The sequence below is a fragment of the Zalophus californianus genome, chromosome 7 (assembly GCF_009762305.2).
Source record: "Zalophus californianus isolate mZalCal1 chromosome 7, mZalCal1.pri.v2, whole genome shotgun sequence".
Lineage (NCBI taxonomy): Eukaryota > Metazoa > Chordata > Mammalia > Carnivora > Otariidae > Zalophus > Zalophus californianus.
This window is the reverse complement of record NC_045601.1, coordinates 40,727,290-40,755,084: the sequence shown is the minus strand read 5'-3', so window position 1 is coordinate 40,755,084 and position 27,795 is coordinate 40,727,290. Positions and strand designations below refer to the sequence as shown.

The 27,795-nt window shown below is 37.2% G+C and overlaps 1 protein-coding gene across 1 annotated transcript in view; it reads left to right on the top strand.

The window, feature by feature from the left end:
- Positions 1-1,378: 1,378 nt before the first annotated feature.
- PKIB (cAMP-dependent protein kinase inhibitor beta) overlaps positions 1,379-27,795 on the top strand; it is a 142,761-nt gene continuing 116,344 nt past the window's right edge. Inside the window, exons 1-2 of the mRNA XM_027602619.1 lie at positions 1,379-1,427; positions 2,188-2,246. The gene's annotated coding sequence lies outside the window, so the exon portion shown is untranslated. The remainder of the gene's footprint in view (positions 1,428-2,187; positions 2,247-27,795) is intronic.

Here is a 27,795-nt window from a genome sequence, read left to right as displayed (position 1 = left end):
TTTTGCCTCCCAAACCATCTTCTGATTTTCTCATTTCTGTCATTTCCCATCTCTTTATCTTTGTCCTCCAATTTCTGGATCACTTCCTTGACATAATCTTTCATCACTACTCTTGGGTTTTTCATCTCCTACTTTTTATCTTGTCCTTTGTTTCCCAAATGTTCTTTTTTTTTTAAGATTTCATTTATTTATTTGTCAGAGAGAGAGAGAGAGAGAGAGCACAAGCAGGGGGAGCGGCAGGCAGAGGGGGAAGCAGGTTGTCCGCGGAGCAGGGAGCCCGATGCGGGACTCGATCCCAGGACCCTGGGATCATGACCTGAGCCCAAGGCAGACGCTTATCTGACTGAGCCACCCAGCCGTCCCACCAAATGTTCTTTAAGTCTTGCAGTTTTCTGATTTCTTTGAGAATATTTGAGCTTTCTCCCCGCCCCCCTCTTTTGCTTTCTTCTCCTTTTAAGGTCTTTGTTCCAATTACTGTTTTTGTCTCTATCCTTCATGAAAGAGACTTCCTCAGATGTCCTATTGGTCTTATCTTCTCATTTTAAGGGTGTGGAACTAAAAGTTGTCAACATTGAGCCAGCTTCTGGAAGCCAGGAGGGAAAACACAGTGGTCTCAACATTCAGCATTCAGCATTCAGCATTCTGTATTCACTTTTTCACTTAGTTTTCACACTGTGTCTGGCATGTCCCAGCCCAGAGACCTTCTGTTTGTCTTCAGACTAAAACTCTGGTCTTCCTTCTGGGTTGAAGGAAGACATTCAGCCTGCTGCAGGGCGTGAGGGAAGGAATCAGTGGATCTAACTACTTAAACAGTATTCCACCCATCCTCCATTTTTAGCCTCTGTCTTCCCTGCCAGTTCTAGAGGTGGACCCATTGCTAAGCCTTTTGTGCATTCTTGATACAAAAACATATTGGTTCTGTGCTGTCTCCACTGCTTTCCCTCACTCCAAATTCACCCTTTTCACCTGCTCTGGGAAAATTGAGATGGGCCAATGAAATATTTTCTTTGCAGGTAGCACAACGTTCAGCTTTGTCACTAGAGGGTGCTGGAAAGACATTTAAGGAGTAAGGGGCTTTCCTTCCTAGTTCCAGTGTGTTCCTTTTGTCTGGCTCCTCAAGCTTGGGGGGCTTCTGCAGCCCCAGACTTTTCCAGACCAGACAGCCTCTCCAGTACCCAGCTTTGCAGTTCACGCTGGGCAGCAGAACCCAGCAGCCGGCAGCTTCCTCAGCATCTCCACCCTAAGGCAGTTTTATAACAAGAGGCCTCCAGTGAGTCATCTCTCTGTGAGTAGTTTTCACTGGCACTCTGGTGGGTATATTTCCAGCAAGTTCCACCAGTGCAGCATCACAGCGTCCTCTCTGCATTCAGTGAGCCACTTCCGTGCCCTCTCCAACAAGGTCTGGATCGGAGCCTTTGGGAACAGAGGTAGGCTTGTCCTTGGGCTCTATCTCATCCTAAGAGGTAGTAACTGCTTCTTATAGCTGCTATTCCTATATTCTCTACAGTTCTTTTTACTTCTTACTAGGTAATCCCTGGGTATTATAGTTCGTAACCTGCTGTTATAGTTAGTAATTCTTTATATTACCCATCCCTGTTCAAATTACTCTGATTCAGTCCTGACTGCTACAGTGACTGTGAGCCTGCTCTTCAAGCCTAAGAGACTGTCTATCGCCTACAGGGGAATGGCATGGTATCTGCCTTGACCATCTATGCATATATACCCTGGCTATCTTTGAATGCCCTGTACTTTGCTCCCCATCTCTAAACACTTCTTTTTTTTTTTCTTTCTAAGAGGTTTCACAATTCACAAAGCAGGTTAATATTCCTGGGCCTTAAGTGTGTGCAGTTCCCTTACTTTAGACATACCTTAACTCAGCAGCATAGTCATCTCACAAGATTGTTCAATGCCACCTTTTCTGAAAGACTTTCCTGATCTTTTCTCTCTCTTGAGATTTGTTTTTTGTTTGTTTGCTTGTTTTGTTTTGTTTTTTGCCTCTTGTTCCCTTAGGGCATAAGCTGTTCACAGGTATGAACCCCTGAGTTTACAGTGAACTCTTTATCTTTCTTTCCGTTACCAGACCTAGCACATTGCCATTTTGTCACATAGTAAAAACTTAATAAATCTATGCAGAATGAATCAATGTGTTGAATTTGTAAGGAATCTAATTTACAATTTCTTCCATAGAGAACTGAACTACGAATGTAAAGCAAAATCAAGGTGAAATTTCAGGAGAGGGAAAAATAGTAAGTACCTGGTAGGATGATTCTTCCTTGATGTGTAGCCCTACTTCCACTGCTGTTGCCACAATTACAGCTGTACTAACCTGCTATTTCATTTTTTTGGTTGGTTGGGTTTTTTTAGAAAGGGGGTGGGGGAGGGGCAAAGGGAGTAGGAGAGAGAGAATCCTAAGCAGGTTCCATGCCCAGTGAGGAGCCCCAATGCGGAGCTCAATCTCACGACCTTGAGACCATGACCTGAGCCAAAATAAGGAGTCGGATGCTTAACCGACTGAGCCCCCCAGGCGCCCCCACTGTTTTCAAAGTAGCTGGCAGACCAGCTTGAGCTTGGTGCTCTTCACAACTCACAGGACTGGTGCAAAGTGACACAGGTGCTTCTAACTTAGTTGGAGCAAAGTAACACTTCTAATTTAGGTAAAACAAATTATCAGTGTATTTCGGTATTCTGGTGGACATTTGCATTTATAGGTCAGCAAGAATGACTGAGAATCTGTAGTTCTCAAAAAAAAAATTCAGAAGTTAGCATTTCATAGATTCCTTAAATTTACCAATTTAAAACTCTATACCACTGTGTTGGGATTTACCTGGGCTGGAATTTGAACTAGACACAAGGACTACTACACTAGACTAGTGTGACTACAAATTACTTGTTTCTTTCTGGTGAAAGTAATATTTTAGCGACAATAGTGGCAAAAAAATTATTAACTCCAACTACGAAGCAAAGACTTCTGAATTTTCCAGGTACTGTCTCAATGATTTTCTTTGAAATGCAGATATTTAAATATATGTTAATTGGATTTCTATTTTGCTCTGACATTGTGCAGGTTGGTAGAGATATAATATTAAATAAACCATAGAGTATACAAATCATTGGTACTCACTAAATGTATCAATATGTTTTATTAGGCACAAAAAATACTCATAATGCTTGCATTTGACTAGTGTTTGTACTCACTTAATAAACTGTTATTTTCAAGAAATCTATAAGATGGGCAAGAATTATCTTCATTTTGCAGTGGAAAGATAACTGAGCAGTAGAGGGATTATCTGTCAAATGTCACAGTACATTGGAAAACAAGGACTTTGATAAAGGTCTCTGTCCACTATTCTGGCTGAGATAAGTATGTAACTTAGAGTAAACTATAAAAAGATCAACTTTTTAATTACCTAGTCAATTCTCTTTCTTATATAGAGATTCATGCAAAGGTTGACCACCAAAAATATCAACAAATTAGACATTGAATAGCAGACTTCTAAATGACCTCTAAACAAATTATTTCAAAGGGACATTCTGTTAATGGCTTTAGATAATTGCTTACAGAGCTCTTTTGGAAAAATAACTTTCCTTTTAAAGATTTAAAACAAAATCAACAGCAAATTGCAGGTGAATAGATGGGGCTCTACAGTGGAGGATCTTGGCAAACCAGAAGGTAATAAATCCATCCATTCATTTGTTGAGCAAATGTTTATTATGCTCCTTCTTTGTTCTATTCACTGAAATAGGCATATATAGATAGAAAAACAACAATCTCTTGTGGTGAACACTCTAACAATTATGATCCAAATGCTGTGGGGAACCCAGAGAAGAGACTGATTCACTTTTTTGAGGGGGAATCAGGGAAGTAAGGGAAATCAGAGAAGAAATGATATTTGAGTTGAATCTTGAGGTTGAATTGAGCAATCCAGGAGAAGAAGAGGGAGGTCATTTGTAGGAGAGGGACCAGTACACACAAGGACTGGTAGTTGTGAAAACATACCGTGTATTCTAGGAAAGGTGAAGAATTCAGCATGGTTTGAGAATAGATTGTGTGGGCAGCTGAGGCTGGAAGGATAGATGGGGTCATATTTGAAGGAGACTTTGGCTATGAGTTTTTTAGCATTTTATCTTATAGGCAGCAAGGAGGCATTGGGAAACTGATAGATTATGGTAAGGATAATTGATAGAACTCAGCATTAGGTTGAAAGTAAAAGACATACCAAATGCTTAAAGCAAGGACAAAATATAAAGAAGAAGATAAGGACCTGCAGAATTCCTCTTGAATGTGACATTCGCTTTTTGATGGTAGGAGAGGAGTAATTTCATATTCTAATTTTGTGATTTCCTACCCTGTAGGCCCTCTTTTTTTTTTTTTTCCAAATTGCTATTAGGATTTAGTCTTTGGTTTCATTTCTTATCTTAGTGTTCCTTTTTTTTTTTTTTAAAGATTTTATTTATTTATTTGACAGAGAGAGACAGTGAGAGAGGGAACACAAGCAGGGGGAGTGGGAGAGGGAGACGCAGGCTTCCTGATGAGCAGGGAGCCCGATCTGGGACTCGATCCTAGGACCCCAGGATCATGACCTGAGCCGAAGGCAGATGCTTAACGACTGAGCCACCCAGGGGCCCCTCTTATCTTAGTGTTCTGCTTTCTTTCAGAACATTACTTATGGTTGGTTTGAAGATCCTCTTCCCTATCACTTAGCTCTTCCTTATTAGTAATGATACTTTTCAGAAGGCTAATCTTATCATAACATACAAGAGAAAAACTCACAACCTTGGAAATGTAAGCCCTTGTATAATATAGAAATACCACATGAAAGTTCAGGGGCTTGTCCCCTTTGTGAAATATCTGGAGGTCTGGCGGTCTGGGGCATGTTGATACAGCCCTTTGAGGATGAGGGCAAGCTACTGTACCTGCCTCATTTAACACTAAGAAAGAGACAAACCCCTTGTAGGCCTCTTTGGATTTTTGGAGACAATGTGTATGCTATTCCAACTTATTTACTAAATATTTCCAAAGGCTGCCAGTTTTGAGTAGAACCAGAGAAAGACAAGTCTTTGTATCAGGTCCGGGCTGCCATACTGCACAGATCTGATGGCTCTTGAAGGGTCAGAGGTGGACTGGGATGCTGAATGGAACCTTTGGCAGTCCCTACAAGTGAGTAATAGCACAGAGCTTTAATAGTTTTGGAACAAAGCTTTGCATCCTCTGCAGAGAACTCTCCCTTTTTGAAAAGCATCTTCTGACTTGTTACTGGGCAAGTCATAAGTAGTAGGACCAAACTAAAAGCTGGATCCTGGGCCTTTAAGTCACCAAATCATCTGAGCTGTCTACCATGAACCAGGTATTTGGCACTAAGCTAAAATATTAAGCATGTATATTGCACAGCACTTCATCAAATTAAACTAGTATATACAAGATCAGGATCAAGCATGTCTTGAAGACAAAAGTTAGTGCAGAGCAAGTGTCACAGATGCTCATGACCCCTATTTCTGCCTACGTTGCTTCCTCTATCTCAACCTGTACCTATGGCCTGATAGGGAGCCCCTATGACCAACCTACTAAGGAAGAACAAAATTTGTGGTTTGGTTTACATGTGGTCTGCACAATATGCTGGCAGGACTCTAAAGAGGAAAGCTGCTGTACTATAGCTCCACTGAGTGATAGCCCTAAGGGGCAGTGGTAAGGGAAATCTTTCCAACGGGCAACACTCAGAGCAGTGCATATGGTTGTTCACTTCTTCCTAGAAGAAGAGATGGCCAGAGACATGGATCTACCCTGATCCATATACAGTGCTTAATGTTTGGAATAATAGTCAGGGACTTGGAAGGAACACAATCAGAAAATTGGTTACAAGATAATCTAAGGAAGAGATATATAGATAGATCTCTGACTATGTCTCACATATGAAGATATTTATGATCTATGCTAAGGTTAAACAAAGAGTGACATCAGCAAGGGAGGATTCTAATAATCACTTGAAAAGTTGCTATTCTGTGGCTGTCAGTGAGAGTCTATCCCCAGCTACTGCAGTCTTTGCCAAATAAACACAGAAAGTGGCCATGGAAACAAGGATGGAGGTTTTGTATGGACTCAGCAACACCAGGCTGATCTGGCCACAGCCAGTGCTGAATGTCCAACCTGCCAATAGACAAAATCTAATATGGCATTATTCCCCTGGTAGTCTTGCCAGCCACGTGCTGGCAGGATGATTACATTGAACTCTTCCATCATGTTGCTTTATTTTCACTGGAATAGATACTTCTCTGGATATGGATTTTCCTTCCCTATCTGTAAATTCTGCCAAAACCATCACCCTTGGACTTATGGAATGCCTTATTTTTTTTTTAAAGGAAGTTGAGGATTTTTTTAAAATTTTATTTATTTATTTATTTGAGAGAGAGAGAATGAGAGAGAGAGAGCACATGAGAGGGGGAAGGGTCAGAGGGAGAAGCAGACTCCCCGCTGAGCAGGGAGCCCGATACAGGACTCGATCCTGAGACTCCAGGATCATGACCTGAACCGAAAGCAGTTGCTTAACCAACTGAGCCAACCAGGCGCCCTGGAATGCCTTATTTAACATCATAGATTTCCACACCAAATTACCCTTGACTCATAAACTTATTTCACAACAAATGAAGTGTGGCAATGGGCTTGTGTTCTTGGAATTCACTGAACTTAGCATGCTCCCTATCTCCCTGAAGCAGCTGGCCTGATAGAGCTGTGTGAAAACTCAGCTGTGGTGCCCGCTGGACAGTAACACCTTTGGGGGCTGAAGTGATGTCTTCCAGGGTTAGTAATATTATCTGGATCTGAGACCAAAAGATGGTAGTGTTTTCCCCACAGCCAAGATTCAAGGGGGCAGAAATGGGAGTGTCTGTCTATCAACATTTTCCCTCTTATTTCTGGAAATTTTGACTGCTGGTTTGGAGGTCTTAGTTCCCAAGGGACAGATACTTCCCCTAGGGGACATAGCAAGGATTTCACTAAACTGATTGTTGAGACTAACTGGCCCCTGTGGGCTCCTCATGCCACCTTACCAATTGGTAAGAAGGGGAGTTATTATATTATTGGAGTGATTGTTCCCGACTATGAAGGGGAAATTGGGTTACTCCTATACAATGGAGAACTAGGATTATATTTGGAATGGGGGGGGAATTATAACTAATCAATAGAGGCAGGACTGATAAAGGTATAGACTATTTCAAAATGAAAATTTTGATGATCTCTCTATGAAGAAACTACCACCAACTGAGAAGCTTGCTGAGAGCAAAGGGATTATGGAATGGCTGGTGAAGAAGGTCATAAATATCAGCTATAATATGACCAGTTGTGAAATAAGGAGTGTTGTAGTTATAAGTATTTCTTTTTTATTTTGACATGAGCTTATTTTTACCTATACTAACTGATCATTTTTCTTTCTTCCTTCCTTTTTCTATTTCCCTACTATATAAGTAAGATAGTGGTTAAACTGATGGCTCAGTATTTAGTTATAGGATATCAAAAAGTGAATGTGGAGAAAAAAATCACTCTAAGATGGTATTTTGCATATTCTTCTTTGTGGGGGAAGAATAGTGTGTTTTCAGTTAAGCAAGAGATAGTTGCATGATGTTAGGCATGGTTTTTCTTTTGCTTTAGATGGAATATGGTTTAAAAAGGTATGCATTGATGACAAATTGACTAGGAGAGAATGGTTTTGGATTGTGCTGCGTCAACTTGGTTAAGCTAAGAACCACATTTCCCAGAATCGTATCCCCTGTGAGATTATAAGTTAAAGTTAACCAAAAGAGAACATGCATCAGATTTGGAAGGCACAAGTGTGAAACAGCAACCCTTATTCTCTGGAGGTCTTTGTGGTCAGATAAAGTGACAGAGAGGAGCTCTTCTTCCCAACTCTCGGCCCTCATGATTAAGAGCAGTTCCAGGGGGAGCCTGGGTGGCTCAGTTGCTTAAGAAATACACCTTGAACTTACTGAAGCAGAGAATGGAATTTAAGGGCTCATCCAAATAACTGAGAAATGCAGGTTGTATATATGGGCTTTGGCCATGGCTAAATTTAGGTGCTCACACGTTATCAAAAGTCTCCCTTTCTATCAGCACCTTTCAAAGCTGCTTTCTTGGGTGGTTTCCACCTCAAAAGCTTTCTAAATGGTGGGGCACCTGGGTGGCTCAGTTAACCGTCTGATTCTTGATTTCAGCTCAGGTCATGATCTCACAGGGTTGTGAGATTGAGCCCTGTATCAGGCTTTGCAGTGGGCATGGAGTCTGCTTAATATTCTCTCTCTCCATCTCCCTGTGCCCCTCCCCCCACCCCAAAAAGCTTTCTAATTGTTAGCAAAGATGAGCATTGGTAGTTCCAGGCTTATATTCTACACAACTTGCCAATACCAATAGAACAGGAGTGCTCTTTTTCCAGTGCTTTTTAGCAAAAATCATTTTTTTAAGGATTTTATTTATTTATTTGAGAGAGAGAGTGTGAGGGGGGTACAGGGGGAGAGGGAGAAGCAGACTCCCCACTGAGCAGGGATCCAGATGCGGGGCTCTATCCCAGGACCCGGGATCATGACCTGAGCCAAAGGCAGATGCTTAACCGACTGAGCCACCCAGGTGTTCCCAGCAAAAATCTTCAGGCTAATTTGATTGACCTGCCTTGGGTCATGTGCCATCTCTTAAGTAATTATTGATTCTGATTGTGAATGATAAGGTCAGAGTATACTCCTGGATCCGGGGCAGTTCATCCAAATATCATGCATTGAAAAATCGAGGGGTCTGTAAGAAAAAGAGGGGTTCTATTGCCAAGGATGCTTGATAGGTAAAATCAATACATCTCTATTATAGCACACATGGTTTTCCAGCAAACACATATACTTTTTTTTAATTCATATACTTCAAAATTTATTTTTATACATACATTGCTCCTATGTAACACAAAACAACTATTTTATGCACAACAAATACTATGTTCACCTCCTGTCTAAAGAGTAAAAATGAATGTTGTACAGTTATTGTATTACCTCTAGATCAGGATCTTTGCTTTGTGCGTCAGTCTCAGATATACCTTCTTATTGCCTGGCAGTCCATGACTAATGATATATTTGTTTAACCACCTACAGGAAATGTAATAGACAACGGTGGAGTAAATAAAAGATAAATTCAATAAAATTCTCATTTGGAAATGGGAAGAGGGAAAAAGTAAATAAACAGTTGTTCTACTCATTAGAGATTGTAAGTTTTTACTGCCGTGGAAGGACAGTGAGTCCCTTGGTAAGGAATCTGCATTATGGTGGATTTTACTTGGCAGTTATCTTCTTGTGGATATATTTGATATGTGTTTTTGGTGGCTGCCATATGTTAGCAACATACTTCCTATTGGTGAAATTTTGATGGTGGAGGGAATGCTTAGGGGTTAAGTACTCATGAGCATTTGCTTGCCAGGACTGGAGTTTTTCTGGAAGGAAAACATCATTAAAACCTTGATAGGCATCCAGTTAATTTGCATTTGGTTAATGCTATAGACTAGTAACTAGTAAGTGGAAACTGAGGTCATGTTGAATCATAGTTTCAAGAGAAATCTGAGACTGTAGTTTCTGTTTCTTAGCAGTAGGCCTCAATGCTCTACCCACCTTCCAACTCTTAGCTTAAAGGTTTATAATGGTAAAGAACAATTGGTTGGGATTGGAAGTCATAACTAATCCTCTCCATATCTCTAGGTGGCATGACAGGGGAAGTGCTTTCCACTGTCTTTTAATTAAGATCATTGGATTGGAGTTTCTGTCATTTCCACCTGAAAAACTCTCACCTAACACCTTCTTCAGGCAGGGAGTAGCAGTTGAGGCTCTTGGGAAGGGCGTAGAGAATCATATTGTAGCTTCTCCTAGATCCTCTTATCTGCAATGTTGTTGTCAAACTCCTTGGCTTTCCATGCACTAAGTTTTTCTTAGGATGAGGAATTTGGCTTTTTCAATTTTTAAAGCACAGGGCTCATTTGAATCTCAGCTGTCTTGGATTGTTAGATGTAGCCATAGAGCAAGACTGTGTTTTCTTCTTCTTTTTTTTTTTTTTTTTGCTTTTAAATAGTCAAGATTAAAGTATTGAGAATTGGCTATAATATTCCAGGATCCTGACATGTTTTTACCAAGTTCCCTCAAGTTCTAACCTCAGTAGACACAGAACCTGAGTCCAAAGGTGTAACAGGTAACAGTTGAACTATCTGCTTTGCTACTGCATAGCACAGGTGGACCGCATTCTAGCTAGTATGAGGGGAACTTTCATTACCTTGTAGCCTATCTTGACTTGACCAACTCGACATTATTAAGATTTGTCAGTAACAACAAGTGATCTCCATATGCCTCAAGCCAAGGGTAGACCTTGGCTTGAGGCATGGCCAGATCTGAATATCCAGGTGCTTTAACAATTGCATAAGAAATCAGTCTCTCTCCATTTCTAGCTCTGTTTTCCTTCACTTTCAGGCAGACTCTCTCATGATCTGACAAAGCATGGGCGACTCCAAGCTTTCCATTTTCTAGCAGTGTAGCAAGGTCAGTGGAAGAAACCATCAAAAGTCCTGGGCTGTCCTTGATTGGCCTAACTTGGGTCACTTGCCCAATTCTTTCTCAATCACTGTGCACTCTCACTAGTCAGGCTTAGGTCTACTACTACCCACCCTTGGAGATGGGAAGATGAGAAGGTTCTTGAAAATAAAACAAGAAATCCAGTTACTATAAAAGGGTGCGGAGCAAGCAAACATAACAGATATGTACCACTGTCATAAAGAGCACAGGGCCAGGAGTCAGAAGAAATATAGTCTAATCACAATTCCATCACTTTCTAGCCATTTGGCCATTTCTGAGATTTAATTTCCTCATCTGTAAAATAAGGACACTAATACTAAGTTGATTTATTTCCTAAAATTTTTGTGATGGCAAGATGAGATTGTATATAGAACCTCAGAAGTTATAGATAGAAAGCACATATTAAAACATTTTTGGATGATCTTTATAGCAATACTTATATTGCTTTAAAAACATGCTATTTTCAGCATAAAAATAATATAACTACATAAGCCCAACCCCCAGCACAATTGTGTTATCATCATTCTTAAATACTACATCTCATTTTTCTTCTTTTTCTTGCTTTCTTTCTCCCTCAAAAACATTTTCTCATACAGCTATATAATCTTCATAATTCTCAGCTTTAATGGCAAAATTTCATCCATTAGACATACATAATTTTCCTACCATTCTTTTATTGTTGGACATTTAAATTTTTCTTATTTTTTAACATTATAAGTAACACTGTGATGAACATATATGTATATAATTATATATTACATATATATGGGTATATATGTAATTATATTATTTTTATGGAGTTGACCTTAGTACCAACATTTCTAAGGCTCTTGATATATAGATAGCCGTCTTTCTAAAAGAATTGTGGCAAATTACATCATTCCTAGAAAGGAACAGAGATGTAAGTTTCACTGTGCCCTCCCTGGCTATAGTAGATGGTACAGTTGTCTTCCTTATCTGCCTTGGATTGTACCATTTTGGTGTACTCAGGTGACTTCTAACTGGTGACATCTGTATTTCTCTGCCTGGATTTCTGTCCAAGTGAGTGCTGCAGATCAGAAATGGTGGGGAATTAACATATCCCAGGAACAGCCCTTAAATGATGACTGATGGGAGCTGATGAGTAACTATCCTTCGAGGCATCTTGTTTTATGCCAGTATCTACAGAATGATGCTCCAGTCACCCACCCACCTGTGGTAGCTGGCTTCATACACAGTCTTTTATTTCCACATTTTTACTTAGATATAATTGACATATACCTTGAACATATAAGTTTAAGGTGTATACCATGATGATTTGATATAGGAATATATTGCAAAATGATTACCACAAAAGATTAGTTAACACATCTATCACCTCACAGTTACCTTTTATTGTGTGTATGATGAGAACTTTTAAGATCTACTCTCTTAGCAATTTTCAAGCATATAAGACAGTATTAACTATAGTCAACATGCTTTACATTAGATTCCCAGAACTTATTCATCTTATAACTGGAAATTTGTACCCTTTGACCACCTTTGCCCATTTCCTCCACCGTCTCACCCCTGGCAACCACCAATTTAACTCTGTTTTTATGAGTTCAGTTTTTTTAGATTGCACATATAAACAAGATCATACAGGGGCACCTGGATGGCTTAGTCAGTTAAGTCTGCCTTTGGCTCAGGTTATGATCTCAGCGTCCTAGGATGGAGCCCCGTGACAGGCTCCCTGCTCAGCAGGGAGCCTACCTCTCCCTTTCTCTCTGCTGCTCCCCCTGCTTGTGTTCTCTCTCTCTCTCTCAAATAAATAAATAAATAAATAAATAAATAAATAAATAAATCTTTTTTTTAAAGATTTTATTTATTTATTTGAAAGATTTTATTTATTTATTTGAGAGAGAGAGAATGAGAGATAGAGAGCACGAGAGGGAAGAGGGTCAGAGGGAGAAGCAGACTCCTTGCTGAGCAGGGAGCCCGACGCGGGACTCGATCCCGGGACTCCAGGATCATGACCTGAGCCGAAGGCAGTCGTTTAACCAACTGAGCCACCCAGGTGCCCTAAATAAATAAAATCTTAAAAAAATGAGATCATACATTATTTGCCTTTCTCTGTCTTACTTCAAGTAGCATAATGTCTTCCAGGTTCATCCATGTTGTCACAAATGGCAGGATTTCCTTCTTTTTTATGACTGAATAATATTTATCATGTATATATATATATATATATACACAACATTTTTTTAATCCATTCACTATTGGACACTTAGGTTGTTTTCATGCTATGACTATTGTAAATAATGCTGCAATGAACACAGGAGTGCAGATATCTCTTTGAGATAGTGACTTCATTTCCTTCAGATATATATCAGGAAGGGGGATTGCTGGATCATATGGTAGTTCTGATTTTTATTTATTGAGGAATCTCCATTCTGTTTTCCATAGTGGCTGCACCAATTTATAGAACACACTCTTAATCTGCTGTTTTCTCTTCCCTGTCTTGTTTCCCCACTTTGCCGACTTTCTTTGTACTATACAGATAAATTTCTTACACTTGAAGCCTCATCTCAAGAGTCTACTTTTGGAAGGACCCAAGATAAAACACTAGGACTGGTTATCGTCACTTAATTTTTTTTTTGCATTTTTTTATTATGTTATGTTAATCACCATACATTACACCATTAGTTTTTGATGTAGTGTTCCATGATTCATTATTTGTGTATAACACCCAGTGCTCCATGCAGAACATGCCCTCTTTAATACCCATCACCAGGCTAACCCATCCTCCCACCCCCCTCCCCTCTAGAACCTTCAGTTTGTTTTTCAGAGTCCATCGTCTCTCATGGTTCATCTCCCGCTCCGACTTCCCCCCTTCATTCTTCCCCTCCTGCTATCTTCTTCTTCTTCTTCTTTTTTTTTTTAAACATATAATGTATTATTTGTTTCAGAGGTACAGATCTGTGATTCAACAGTCTTGCACAATTTACAGCTATGGTGAGCACTGTGAATTGTTCACTTAATTTTTAAATTGGCTAACTTAATAAGAAATCAGTTACTGATTGTATCAACATAGGTAAATCTGAAAACATATTAAATCAAAGAAGGAATTTTTAGAGAATTCGTAAGTAGGGTAGTATTTGTGAAACAATAGCATATTCAAAATAATTTTAAGCACACAAAGCAATGTCATATATGCAAAAATTGCATAAATGCAAAATGATACAAAATATGTAACAAAATATATGAGAAAAAATTCTTGGGAAAGATAAAGTCAAAATCAGAATTGCAAAAACCTCTAGAGAGAAGGAAAGGGAATGTTACTGGGAGGGTTACATAGACTCAGTAATGTTCTATTTTTTAAGCTATATTGTAGCTCTGTGTATCTACATCATTCCATGTGTTTTTTGTATGTCTAAAATAAGTTATAAAAATGATTATGCAAACTATATAAAGTAAAACAAAGTATTTGTAAAGAAAATTCACCTAATAGTTGTAAAGAAATGTTCATCTAATAGTTATTTAAACCTTTACAAAGTACAAAAGACAAATAAATTTAAGTCTGATAGAACTGACTTTTAAAAATGTAAATGTTAAGATACTATAATTGTGGATACATGTCATTATGCATGTGTCCAAACCGTTAGAATGTACATCACTAAGAGAGCCCTAATATCAACTATGGTATTTGGGTGATAATGATATGTAAGTGTAGGCTCATCATTTGTAACAAATGTACCAGTCTGGTGGGGAATGTTGATAATGGGGGCGGCTTTGCATGTGCGGGGGAAGGAGGAATATGGGAAATCTCTGTACCTTCTACTCAATTTTACTGTGAATCTAAAACTGCTATAAAAGTTTGTATACTAAAATGAACCAAAAATGAGTGAATTTTTATATGGCAAAAAATTGAAACAAAATTGTCTGAACTAGGAAACTACCACAAATGAAAAATGTGATATCCTTAGTATATAGAGGTTATACAAATCAATATGAAAAACACAAAGGCCTGATAGAAAAATGCAAGAGTATATGAACATGCAATTCTCTAACAGGAGACAAAAATGGCTGGAAGTCATAATAAACTAGTTAATCAGTTTTTAGCTGACTTCACTAGTAATCGAAGAAAAGGGTAATAAATAAGAGTTAAAATATTCATCTCTAAAAATGGCAAAGGTTTAAAACTTAATTACTCTTAATGCCCATTAGGAGATACATACATTCTCAAATGTGCTCGCAGCATTTTAGAATGTTGGTCCCTTTGCCTCAATAATTTGTCTTCTTGGATTTAATTTTAAAGGTCCAATCAAAGCTGTGGTTTTCCTGGTCAGAGAGAAGCTGGGCATCAGAAAACTTTTGGTTCAAATAGCTCCTCTACTTCTTACTGGTTGTGTGACTTAGTGTAAGTTATTTTTTTCTTTTCACTAAACCTATTTCCTCAACTGTAAATGTGGATAATTATATCTAATAGAAAATCATGAAGATTAAATTAAATAATGCAATTAGCAACGTGATGTAGGGCTGAACATTGAGTTATTTACTTGATAGCTATTTTATGATAGCACTCTTTCTTCGTAATATATATAATCCTAAAAATTTAGACATTATCCAAAGGCCTAATATATAGAAGGATAGGCAAAGATATTATGGTACTGTTCTCAAAGAGAACAAACAGTATGTGGCCATTAAAGATATTTTCTAAAAATGTTTAGTGACAAAGAATGTACTCACAATATGTTAAAAAAATAGACCAGGACATAAAGCTGTACATAAATTATAATCCCATGTATCAAAACATGCAGAAAGTGCACCCCAAATTAACAGTAGTATTTCTAGGCTGTAGAATTATGAATGATCTTTTCACTTCTTTATGCTTTTTGGTATTTCCCAAGTTTTCCACCACAAACAGCACTACTTTAATAAGCATAAAAAATCACAAAAGGTAATATGATGGAAAGGAATACAATTTATTTTTTTTTAAGATTTTATTTATTTATTTGACAGAGAGAGAGAGAGCACAAGTAGGCAGAGTGGCAGGCAGATGGAGAGGGAGAAACATGCTCTCTGCTGAGCAGGGAGCCAGATGTGGGGCTCGATCCCAAGACCCCAGGATCATGACTTGAGCCGAAGGCAGCCGCTTAACAGACTGAGCCACCCAGGCGCCCCAGGAATACAATTTATATGTAAACATAAGTGCATTATAAGAAACATTGCTGACAACATTGATTTAAAAAGATATATTTAACATATTGCATTTATGCATTTATTTTAAATGGGGAAGGCATACATTTATTTAAAATGCATTAACTGAAGTGAAATGAAAAAGAGCATAGTTCAGGGGAAAATATAACCTCTTTATTAAATTTAGTATAAAGGTATAAAACTTTGTGGGCACGAATTATTTTAGGATGGTGTTAAAAGAGAGGAGAAATGTGCTTGGTGAGAAATTAACAAATACTGCTTGAGTTAGAAGGAAATGTGAATAGTAATAATAAGAGCCAGGAAGATCGATTCTACTTCAAATGCGAGTGAAAGGAGACTAGGGAGGTATGGACAAAAATAAAATCAGGATCCAAGCAAGATATTTTCAGAGGATTTGGGAAATGAATTAGCATCACATATGATCCTTCATGCTCTCAAGGTTGCTATTTATATGGGGGAAAAAAGGGTAATATAATTTTTGACCTCTCTCCCTTGACATCTTTCTAAAGTCTTGAATTCTGCTTGTTCAAAATGGAACTCATCGATTCTTCATGCAAAATCCATTTTCATCTGGCCTTACCTGTTACTATCGATTACAACACTGATTTTATAGTCACCGAGATGCCAAACTGTTATTTTGTCTTTTCCATTTCCTACATTCAGTTATATGCCTAGTCGTCCAGGGTCCCTCTCTCTAATGAATCTTTACTTCCTTCCATTGCCAAGGTCACTACCCTAATCTTGGTCTCTATTACTTCCTGCCTGGGCTCTCAGAGCCTGCCATCTCTTTCCCGCAATGTACATGGTTGATGATGTAATCTTCTGCTGGCCAGATCTGATCACATCACTCCACCTGCTCAAACCCCTTCCATGATTTGTTACTTCAGAATATAGTCAGGAGTTCAAGACTGCCATAATTTATCTACAACCTACTTTCTCAGGTTTATTTCCAATTATTTCCTTATAGACATCTTACGTTCTAATGAAATTGGACTTTTCACCGATGCACTGACACAACCCAACCTTTGTCATCTCTGTGTCTTTGTATTTGTGCTTTCTCTGCATGGGATAGCCTCCTTTTCTCCTTCTGGTCGACAGGCCTTAACCTGTTCCTCAAGAGCCATCTTTATATCCCGCTATGAAGATTTTCCTGGTACATCAAATTCCTTGGAGTTGTTTTCTTGTTTAAATTCTCTTCCTATTATTTTTTGTGCCACTTCCTTTACTCGAAATTCTCTTATAAGAATATGTGAGTTATTTTTATTTCCTGTACTAGATTATAGGCTTTTACAGAGCAGGGATTTGTGTATTACTCATCTTTATGGCTCTATATCAAATTAGGTGCTCAGTACATATTTCTTGAAGTGAATGAGTATCAATCAATAATTAGTAACAAAGTACTATTTACAAAAATATGATGTATTTGAGTATTTGATCATTTATTCATTCACATTTTAAAATTTCAGATGTATCATCTCTTAATTAAAAGTATTATAGCACATAATAAGAGTTATCTTCTGGTGTTTTCTCTGGGCCCCCTATGTCAAGATCAGGTTGTAAATAATGAATGTTATTGCTGATAATAAAGTGGCAACCTCTCCGTAGTTCAGCTTGGGGAAATTGGAATTGTTCTTACACAAGGACCCACATTGAATAAATGATACATGTTAAGCACAACCAGATGTTTCCCATTTAGAGAGATTCAAGTGCAAAGACAGCTGTATAGACTGAGAATGTCATCAGCTTTGTCCTGAAATTATTAAAAGTTGGTTTTAAAGTGCTTTCTATTCAGTAAAATTAACACATTTTTATTTTAATTTTTATAATACAAAAATATTTTTGGTGACTTTATACTGAAATTATATAACAACTATTTTATATCTGACCAGTGTTACTAGTCCAATATGTTAAAGGTTTTAAAATTTGTTTTCCCTCTTTGAGAATAGGGATTTTATGTGAATGCATTTAAATTCAAACACTAAAATCATTTTCTTAAAGATTCTTCTATAGCCTGAAATGTTTCAAGTGGAATCTAAGCATGGAAAAGCATTCTCGTAGTATCTTAAATTATGAACTACAGAAAACCAAACTTTAGAAATTAGAATTTGGTTGATTTTGATGGGAAACTGGGATCTCTGGAAAACGTTTTTGGCATGTAACGATGTTATCTGTTTTCATCTCTCTGATGAAATGAAAATCATTATTAAACCTATTGCCATTAGTATGTTATTTATTAAGTGAATTAGAAATATATCTCTCCTACATCACATTTTTCCTCATTCCCTTTTTCTTTCTTAAAAATTAATTTCTTTGTTAGCCTTTTAATGAAATGAATTGTTTGCCTGGGCAGGGTTTGCCCAGCCTCACACTGATAGTTAGGTCTCCTTCATGCTGCTGCAACATTGGCACTGGAATTTTCCTGCATCATATCTGCATGTATCATACAAGCAGCAGAGGATATTATTTGCTCTGGTTCCTAGCACACCAGCATTTTCTTTCTTTTTATCAATTGAATCTGTTTTAGTGAGCTTCCAAAATGAAAAATTAAAGGATAAGTGGAATAGTAAGGTTTACTTATTATTACTGGATTGTGCGCAATATCTTGTCTGACACCACCTGTGGTAAATCTGCTTTTTTACTCCCTCGAGAAAACACGCGAACCGTAGCTGATGGAGAAACAATCATTATGATCAATTCTTGTTGTCTTGGCTACCACTAGGTGGGTGCCGCTGATCTATATTACAAACTCTAGGTTGCCAAATATTGAGGATTATCCATTAATCACAGGCTTGAGACATACCTAGGATCGCACTAGAGCCAAGGACCATTGGAGATCACACAGCCAGGATATCAACTCACTCCTCAAATAGACCTAGTAATTTTGTGGAAATACAAATTTAACTACTATATCACATTGATTCAGAAGAATTGAACCATTATAATCCTATCATAATTTTTCTATACAAAAGATAGAATAGACTTTTCAGGTCTCAAGCAATTTCTTGGTATTGAAATTTAAGGTCTCCTAGGAAATGCAGATTTCTGCTTAGAGAATTTCCTCCCCCTATCACTCATGTCAGAGTTGTTTTTATTATAAGATTTCCTTAACAGTGAAAGATATTCCTTTCCATCTTGACCTATGACTGCTAGTTATTATCAAAATCAGGCAATGACCAGGAAAAACTGAACAGAAAAGAAGTAATGCAAATTGCTTGGTCAGAGAGTCTCTCAAAGGACTTAGATCAGGAATGGAAGATGTAAGACTTTATTAAGTGTAACTAACTTGCCAAATAAATGTTGAAAAACAATGGCCAAATCTTTAAAATTTCGAGATCAAGATTAAAGTCTTAAAAAAATTCATTTTCTCTCTTACACAAACTTAATCCTCCTTTTAACGTGTTTGTTCTTACAATTCTGTGATTTATCCATGTGCGTTTGCATTTTATCATACTTTTGTTCTGTTTTTCTTCCTTATTACATCTTAATCTCTTTTTGTGGGCAGAGATCGTTGCAGATCTTTGATTGTGCCAGATGTCTCCGACTGCTGAGTAAATATTAGTTGATTGAGCCATGAGGATATGTTTGCATGATTGCATCTTTCTATACATCACAATTACGAAGTTTTTGTTCTAGCTTTCTATCTTTATGGGCAAGAATGGTCTGCATATAGGGCAGGTAGTGGGTGTGAAATGTAAAATATGACATCATTCTGTACTTTTTTTTAAAGATTTTATTTATTTATTTGACAGAGAGAGACAGCCAGAGAGGGAACACAAACAGGAGGAGAGGGGGAGGGAGAAGCAGGCTTCTCGCTGAGCAGGGAGCCCGATGCGGGGCTTGATCCCAAGACCCTGGGATCATGACCTGAGCCGAAGGCAGACGCTTAACAACTGAGCCACCTGGGTGCCCCCATCATTCTGTATTTTAAAAATGTTTATGCCCTCCTTTTACATATGAACCATACAGATACATGAGCATATATGTATGTGTACATATGCATACATTTATATATGTGAATATATACATGTGAATTATGAATCATCCATTGTTCATGGTGGTAATAGATAGATGATAGGTGATAGATATCCATCTATATAGATAGATAGATATAGATAGATATATGTCCATACATATATATATATATATATGGAGAGAGAATACACACACACACACACACACACACACACACACACACACACACACACATATATGGAGAGAGAGGGTTTTCTTTGTTTGAGTGCAGAGATTGTCTTTTACACTATGAACCATACAATATATGTTTCATGGTTAATACACAGCGGATGCTCAAAAATGTTTGTGCCTGTTGATGGATGAGTGGACTCTGTAATTGTTTATTTTCTGTCACCTCCATGGAACTAATACTATAATAGTTAACATTCTATACAAAAAAAGTTAAAGTCCTACAGTCTTCCAGGTCATCCTTGAACCTTACTGTCTCTCCTCAGTAAATATTCTTCAGCAAGCAGAACTTATCAGTCCTGCCACCGGGCTTCTCTTTACTTTCTTCTATTTGCCATGAAAAAAGAGAGGTGAATAAGAGAATGTTAACAGAGGAATAAGGAGATGTGGTTACCTTCCAACAACTCACTCAGTTGTTGACTTTGGCTTTCATTCAGATGCGAATGAGTGGGAATGATTCCAAAGGCCAAAAGGCAGTTTTATACCATAGTGTATTATTAAACAAACAGATTCTGAATATAAAGTCTGTTTTCTTTCCCCCTCAAATGTCACTCTTATTAATGTTTGTAAATATGTCTTTCAAAGAAGTTAAAGCTAGGGATGGTGTTACCTGCTGTAGGGGCTAGACAGAGAAATATATGACCAGATGCATTTTCTACCCTATGTACCTGGGATGATAACTGCCTTCTTTATGATGATGGATGGTATTTGTAGAAGGTACAATATCTTTGTATCTCTGTGATAAAGGCAATGATGGTCCTATTAACATACCAATCTATATAAATATCTTCAAGTAGAACTGGAATATAGGCTCCACAAGGTCAGAGATTTTCATGTTTTGTGTTTATACATCCTAAGACTTAAAATGGTACTTAACACACAGTAGTTATGAAAGAGACAGTTACTGAATAAAGTAGTAGAAATTTGGACACCTTATTCTTGCATTTTGTCATCTTTCACTGTGCAAGTTGTGTTATGTTTTCCTGACTTCATAATCATCTACTGAGTATTAATACTAGATAATCTGAAGAGATTAAGATATGGAATAGCCTTAGCAATCATGACAGAAAAATACTCCCATCATTAATATTTTTCTTTTCTTTTTGGCTATTTTTCTCAAATGGGTTGATTATATGGGTTGCTATTTGATTTCATTGCATAATACACTAAGAATCAAACAAACTAAGCTTTGGTGAAGATTATTTTGAACAAATTAATAGAGTATTTAATAATTTTGAGAATATATTTCAGAAAATTTTATTACTAGCCTTAAAACAGAAATATTAATAGTATCTCCTACATTATGGAGACAACAAAGGGTGAGACAAGAGTGCTAAAGCACTTCTGTGGAAGGACTTACACATTCTTAATAGCAATATTCAATTATTCTTAGAATTGTGAATTTTTGTTCTAATAATGACATGGGTAATAAACCAGTATGACATATATTAAAGATTTGACTAATAATTCATCTTGGAGAATACAATTGTTCACAAATGATTCCCTGAAATGCCTCTTTAACATTTTCCTTTGTTTACCAGATTATTCCATTAAATCTTTACTGCTATTACTTTAGGATGCTAGTTTAGCCCTACACCCCTTCCCACCATTTACTTAATTAAAACACACACACACACACAGAATCACACACATATGCATTCTGCCGCTATAATCCTAATGTGTCTTTTTATTTTTTTAATTTTTTAATTTTTTTTAAAGATTTTATTTATTTATTTGAGAGAGAGAGAATGAGAGATAGAGAGCACGAGAGAGAAGAGGATCAGAGGGAGAAGCAGACTCCCCGCTGAGCAGGGAGCCCGATGTGGGACTCGATCCCGGGGACTCCAGGATCATGACCTGAGCCGAAGGCAGTCGTTTAACCAACTGAGCCACCCAGGCGCCCCTAATGTGTCTTTTTAGTTTTATTCTAGGTACAATGATGCTGATCATATTAATAACAATAGGAATAAGCCATTCTGAATTAGTTTATTTATTTATTTTCACAAACTTACATTATTTTTTCAATTTGAGAGGTAAACAGTTCCTTAAGATCCTCTGAGACCAGGGAGTATAGAGCAGAAAGGCCAGCGGTTAGGATTATCAGACTTTCATTTGGGTGTAAGATGAATGTTTCATGTGGACGGAGAGCTGGAGAGTTAGTATTTTGTGTCTTTGCACTCTGGGAGAGTCTAACTTGGGACGCCACAGAGGAATGAAGGGATGATCTTACCTATTATTCTTCTGGTGGCCTGATACCCTGCCCACTCCTTTGAAATGTATGAATGTATCCTATCTGACATTAGGGGGAGTGTCAGCTAAGTTTAAACCTTTCATAGCTTTTCCACAGCCATTTTGGAATGTCTTTTGTTAGAGGATTCTTGGGACGTTTGAGAAATGAGAGAAGAGATGGCAGTGCTGCTGGAATAGATCTAAGAAGACTGCTGTCACCAGTCCTGCCCCTGCCAGACATCAGATTGCATTTATGCCTTGAATTATTTGTGCTACCTTTACTTGTCTACCTGAGATGAGGTTTTGGATGATGAGTGTACAGCACTCACTCGAATGTACAATGCTGGGCCCAGTCCAGGACTTGGAAGAGATGAAAGATGATTTGAGTGGAATTCTTTGTAAGGTTTGGTATATGAGAAATCACTTAGCATACAAGTATATATAGAACTGAAGGACTAATCTTACCTATGAGAGATTATACATCATTAATAATTATGAATGAGGTAAATGGCTATTTAAAGTATAGGTTGACAATTAGTATAGATAAGATCTAATCAAAATGCTTACAGTTCATCATTAAGAAAACATATCAGGAATGGGAAGAATGTAAGAATGGTTATATGTACAAGATTTTAGGACAATATCCCCACCTTTTCGGTACATATTTCCCCAAATTAGAACCACTTTTTCTTATCTCAGGAGAACAGCAAATGCATAAGTTAAATTAAAATTTACATCTACAAACCAGGGTTTAAGTCTGTACAAAAGTGAAATACCATTTGGAAATTATAATAAATTCTAGATTAACTCAACCATGAATAGAATTCTAACCAGGTGTTTTATTTTTGCATAATGAATTTAATAAGTAAATCACATAGCAACAAGTTAGAGGCCTGTGATACACTGATTAACAATCTAGTGGATTTTTTCCCTTACATTCCACATTTAGAGGAAAGATTAAAAATATTAGGTAAAAATATCTCCTATCTCAGATATTATTAACTTTTACATCACAGAGATTTAGGTATAATTTTAAAAAGTGAACAGAACCAAGGAAATGTTATACTATATTTACCACATTATTTATTCATAGTCAGAAAAGTGGCCTTAGTCTACTAAGAAAGAATTTTAAAATGGAAGGTTGAGACTAAGTATGAGCTGTCTGATGAACTTACTGTTGTTTCAAAATATTAAATTCAGTAAATACCTTAATCGCAAAGTATTATGATCAATGGAAGAATATTTATCCAATACAAGTGAAGTAAGATATACAAAGAGCAGCAGATGGTCTACTGAATAATTGAATACCTTTCAACTTTACTTGGCTTTCATTGAACTCACCTATCTGACCTACCTTTATTTGCTACTTTTCTACACAAACAACTGGAAGCCTAATAGCTGGCTAAAGTTGAAAGTGTCCATACATTATTTAATTTCCTCCCTCTCTCACAGCTAAAGAAATTTAAAGAATATACAAGTGAAATTAAATTATGTAAGCACACACTGCCAGTTAATGAAAGAGCATAGCTAAATCCTAGTTTCTTAGCTTCTAGTCCAGTGTTCTTTCCATGCTACTATCCTGCTTCCCTACTATCCTACTTCCCTACTATCCTACTACTTCCCTACTATCCTGCTTCCCCACTATCCTACTACTTCCCTACTCTCCTACTACTTCCCTACTATCCTACTACTTCCCTACTATCCTGCTTCCCTACTCTCCTACTACTTCCCTACTCTCCTACTACTTCCCTACTATCCTACTACTTCCCTACTATCCTGCTTCCCTACTCTCCTACTACTTCCCTACTATCCTACTACTTCCCTACTCTCCTACTACTTCCCTACTCTCCTGCTTCCCCACTATCCTACTACTTCCCTACTCTCCTACTACTTCCCTACTATCCTACTACTTCCCTACTCTCCTACTACTTCCCTACTCTCCTGCTTCCCCACTATCCTACTACTTCCCTACTCTCCTACTACTTCCCTACTATCCTACTACTTCCCTACTATCCTGCTTCCCTACTCTCCTACTACTTCCCTACTATCCTACTACTTCCCTACTCTCCTACTACTTCCCTACTCTCCTGCTTCCCCACTATCCTACTACTTCCTTACTGTCCTGCTTCCCTACTATCCTACTACTTCCCTACTCTCCTACTACTTCCCTACTCTCCTGCTTCCCTACTATCCTACTACTTCCCTACTATCCTGCTTCCCATTAAAATTGGGCAAAAATATATTTTCTCAAATTATCCAGAATAGTGATTCCTAGTGTTTTTGGAGTTATTACTTCCTTAGGATGTTAATCATGCTGAGTTCTTGCAAAATATATACGTAACCTGTTTCTCTTCTTTGTTTTCCTTCTCTTTGTTTAAAGGTGACACACTTTGAAATTAATTTGGTTTTGAGATTTGAGAACTTTGAAATACTTCCAATGGAAGTTAAACTCTTTTTTGTAGGAATCACATTATCGTGTTTATGTTCCTAGCAATTAATAGCATGTCTGGTGCATAATAAATGTTCTCTGAACTGAATTAAGCTTAATGAAATTGATGTAATCGACCAAGGGTTAGTGAAGTCATGCTTTGAAGTCACTTACTCAGAGAGTGTTTTAATTTCCCACTTTGTATGGGTGGACACTGTCTAGCTGAAAATAAACTGATCTGTTTAACCAAGGATGGCATTGACAAACAGGAACTTACTGATGGTGCTTTCCTACTTAGGTTTTTCATTATTTATGTTGTAATTGTTAGATGCAGTCTTGATATGTCATGTTTTCCTCATTTTAATATAGCTACACTTTATAATAATTCACTTTTGGCTGTCTTCTCAGCAGACTGATAATTCAGTGTCATTATTTACTCTACACTGTCTATTGTGATTCATCTTTTTTTGTGTCCTCACATAGTCCTTTTGCCTTTGAAGCTACTGTAACTTCAAAGAAACTTAAATAAATGAAGAGATGTATAGACTCAGTGCTCAAGGAGAGGAATCTTAAAAACCTGGATAAAAAGTGGTTATATTTTTCTTTTTCATTTTTCATAAGTATTAAATTCAATAGTCTCTTCTTGAGAAGTCCTTGCCCCATATTTCCCCTTCTTGACCCCCTTTTTTTAATCAGTGTGTGTGCATGCTATGTGCAATTTATGATATAGCAGATGGGAGGCCTTGTATTTAGGAGAACAATCCAGTAGATGGACCTTGAGTTGAATTTGGACAGCTACAAATCTAGAGAACACAAGAAACAGCCCCCAGAACTCCATGTCTCAGTATTGGCCATAGCTCTTCTGGGCAATTACCACTTTGGGGCCACAGGAAACATTTAAGCGCCTGTTAGAACAAATCTTCTTATGCTTCCACCTGAGTAAGATGGGAGGAGAGGGCAATAACTTTACTCCAGATTTTATTGTTTGCAGATAAAGGTATACCAAACAACTGCTTTATTCAGACAAATAAAGCAAACTAAATAAATGAGAAGTGTTTATCTTTTGTACTTTTTTTTTTCTTTTAGAAAGCACACATTTTGTGGCCTAGATAAATTTGTTTAAGGAATATCTGTTTATACATTGCTTGGTTTCCTGGTATTATTTCTTTTTCTGTCCTTATGGAAACACTGTAGATTCTTATATATGAGTTGTTTATGCTTGTTGAATGAATAAAGGAAGAACAGAAATATACCACATAGATCTGGAACATTTCTGAGAAATAAATCATCTAGTCCCATCCACTAGTACTGTAAGTGAGAATATGGAAGTCTGGAGAGGCTGCAGAACTTCTCATTAGCAGAAGGAGTGGTTAGTGTCCATTTCCTTTGATTCCCACTACATTGTGTTTTCCATTGTAAAAATACAACTGCTGCTAAGTTGCTAGACTTTTTATAACTCTTGACTCCAGGATTGAGGAGGTTCTTACTTTAGTGTCTGAGCCTTTATGATCCTAATATAACTTCCTACCACAGAAATATCTCTTAGAGCAAGATGTAGTCAGAAATCTTATTTCTCAGTATCTACTCTAGAATAATACATGTATATAAGGATTCATAAAAACAACTTATTCCAGTAATGTTTATAATAATAAAATCCTGGAAAAAACCTAAATGTTTCTGTATGGGGAGTGGTTAAATGAATCTTAATATTTTTATTCTATGAAATAAAGTTGTTACTTTGCAACAGTTAAAAAGAATGAGTCATACTTATGTTTGGTAATAGCAACAGAATTCTAAGACATTGTACAATAAAAATAAAAGTTGCAGAGTATCTACAGTATGTACAACACCACAAACATGTAAAAAAACAATATATAAAGTAGTTCCAGATCTACATGACATGTATATGAAAGAATTAAGAAAAGATGGCAAATAAATATATTAAATTTGTGATACAGTTACCTATAGGGGAGGTAGGACTAAAAGTTGAAGGTGGCTTTCAAAGGTGGCTTGAGTTCATCTCCGTGTTTAATTTGTAAAAAATAGAATGTATTCAGAATTATTTGTGTAATATAAGAAAAGTTTTTAAAATCACAGGATCCAATAAAAACTCAGTATGCCTCTATTTTGACCTCATCTTACACCAGGGACTGGGAGGGAATATGCAGATGTGCAGGAGGAGGTTGTCATTCTAGGCCAGCTAGCGTTCTATAAAAGAGATAAATGAGTTACTGGTATCTAATTATTATAAGAAATGAAGAAAATCACAAAGAATAGGGAGCAGTAGTGAAAAAACATAGTGAAACTGATCATGTTTTTGTCAACAGAATTCATTTCATTAGTAATAAGAAACCAATTTTTTCAAGTCCAAATACTTAAGTATTCATTATGTCGTAGACTCTGAAAAAGATCAGAATTTTCAGGGTTTAGCTATTCTGAAATATTTTATCTTTTGTTGCTTCTGCACTTAATTATTACATATGTTTTGACATCAGTGGATATCAGAAGAAATGAGTAAAAATCAGGATCAGGAGAAAAGAAAGGGGGATATTTAAACATGTTTACCTAAGTTTTGAAACCTGATTCTGCTACTTACAGGTTGTAAGATCTTGTGTAAGTTACTTATCTATCTATGCCTCAGTTTACCCTTTTGTTAAAGGCAATGATACTGCATACCTCGCATGTTGTTTTAAGGAGGTAATAAATGATATAATGAAAGAAAAGCACTTAGCTTCGGAGTACTCAGTAAGCTGGAGAGGAATTACTTTTTTCTCCTTCTAGTATAAGTTTATAAATGTAGGCAGACAGTAAAATGATAGCTTTTTATCAGTGTTCTACAAAAAAGTATAGATTATTTAGCTTTTTAGTTAATTTGATGAATATAGACACATATCTTACAGATATGATAGTTTAAACCCTGTGGCAAGCTTTTCAGGGTTTTCGTAAGGACAGAACAATCAGCCATTTTTCTTGGTTTAGTGTGGCCAAAGGGGAAGGGACAGTCGGTCAGAACATGGCCAGGGAGAGGCTGGAGATAAAAGTGATAGTGGGGAGATGAAGCTGCTCAGTGTTCTGCCTACAGGGCTGTCCTCTGCACACAGATGATAACTGACTTCAATTGACAAGGATTGGGGGAGTAGATGGAAGTAGATAAAAGCATGGAGATGGTCTGCCAATGCTAAACTATT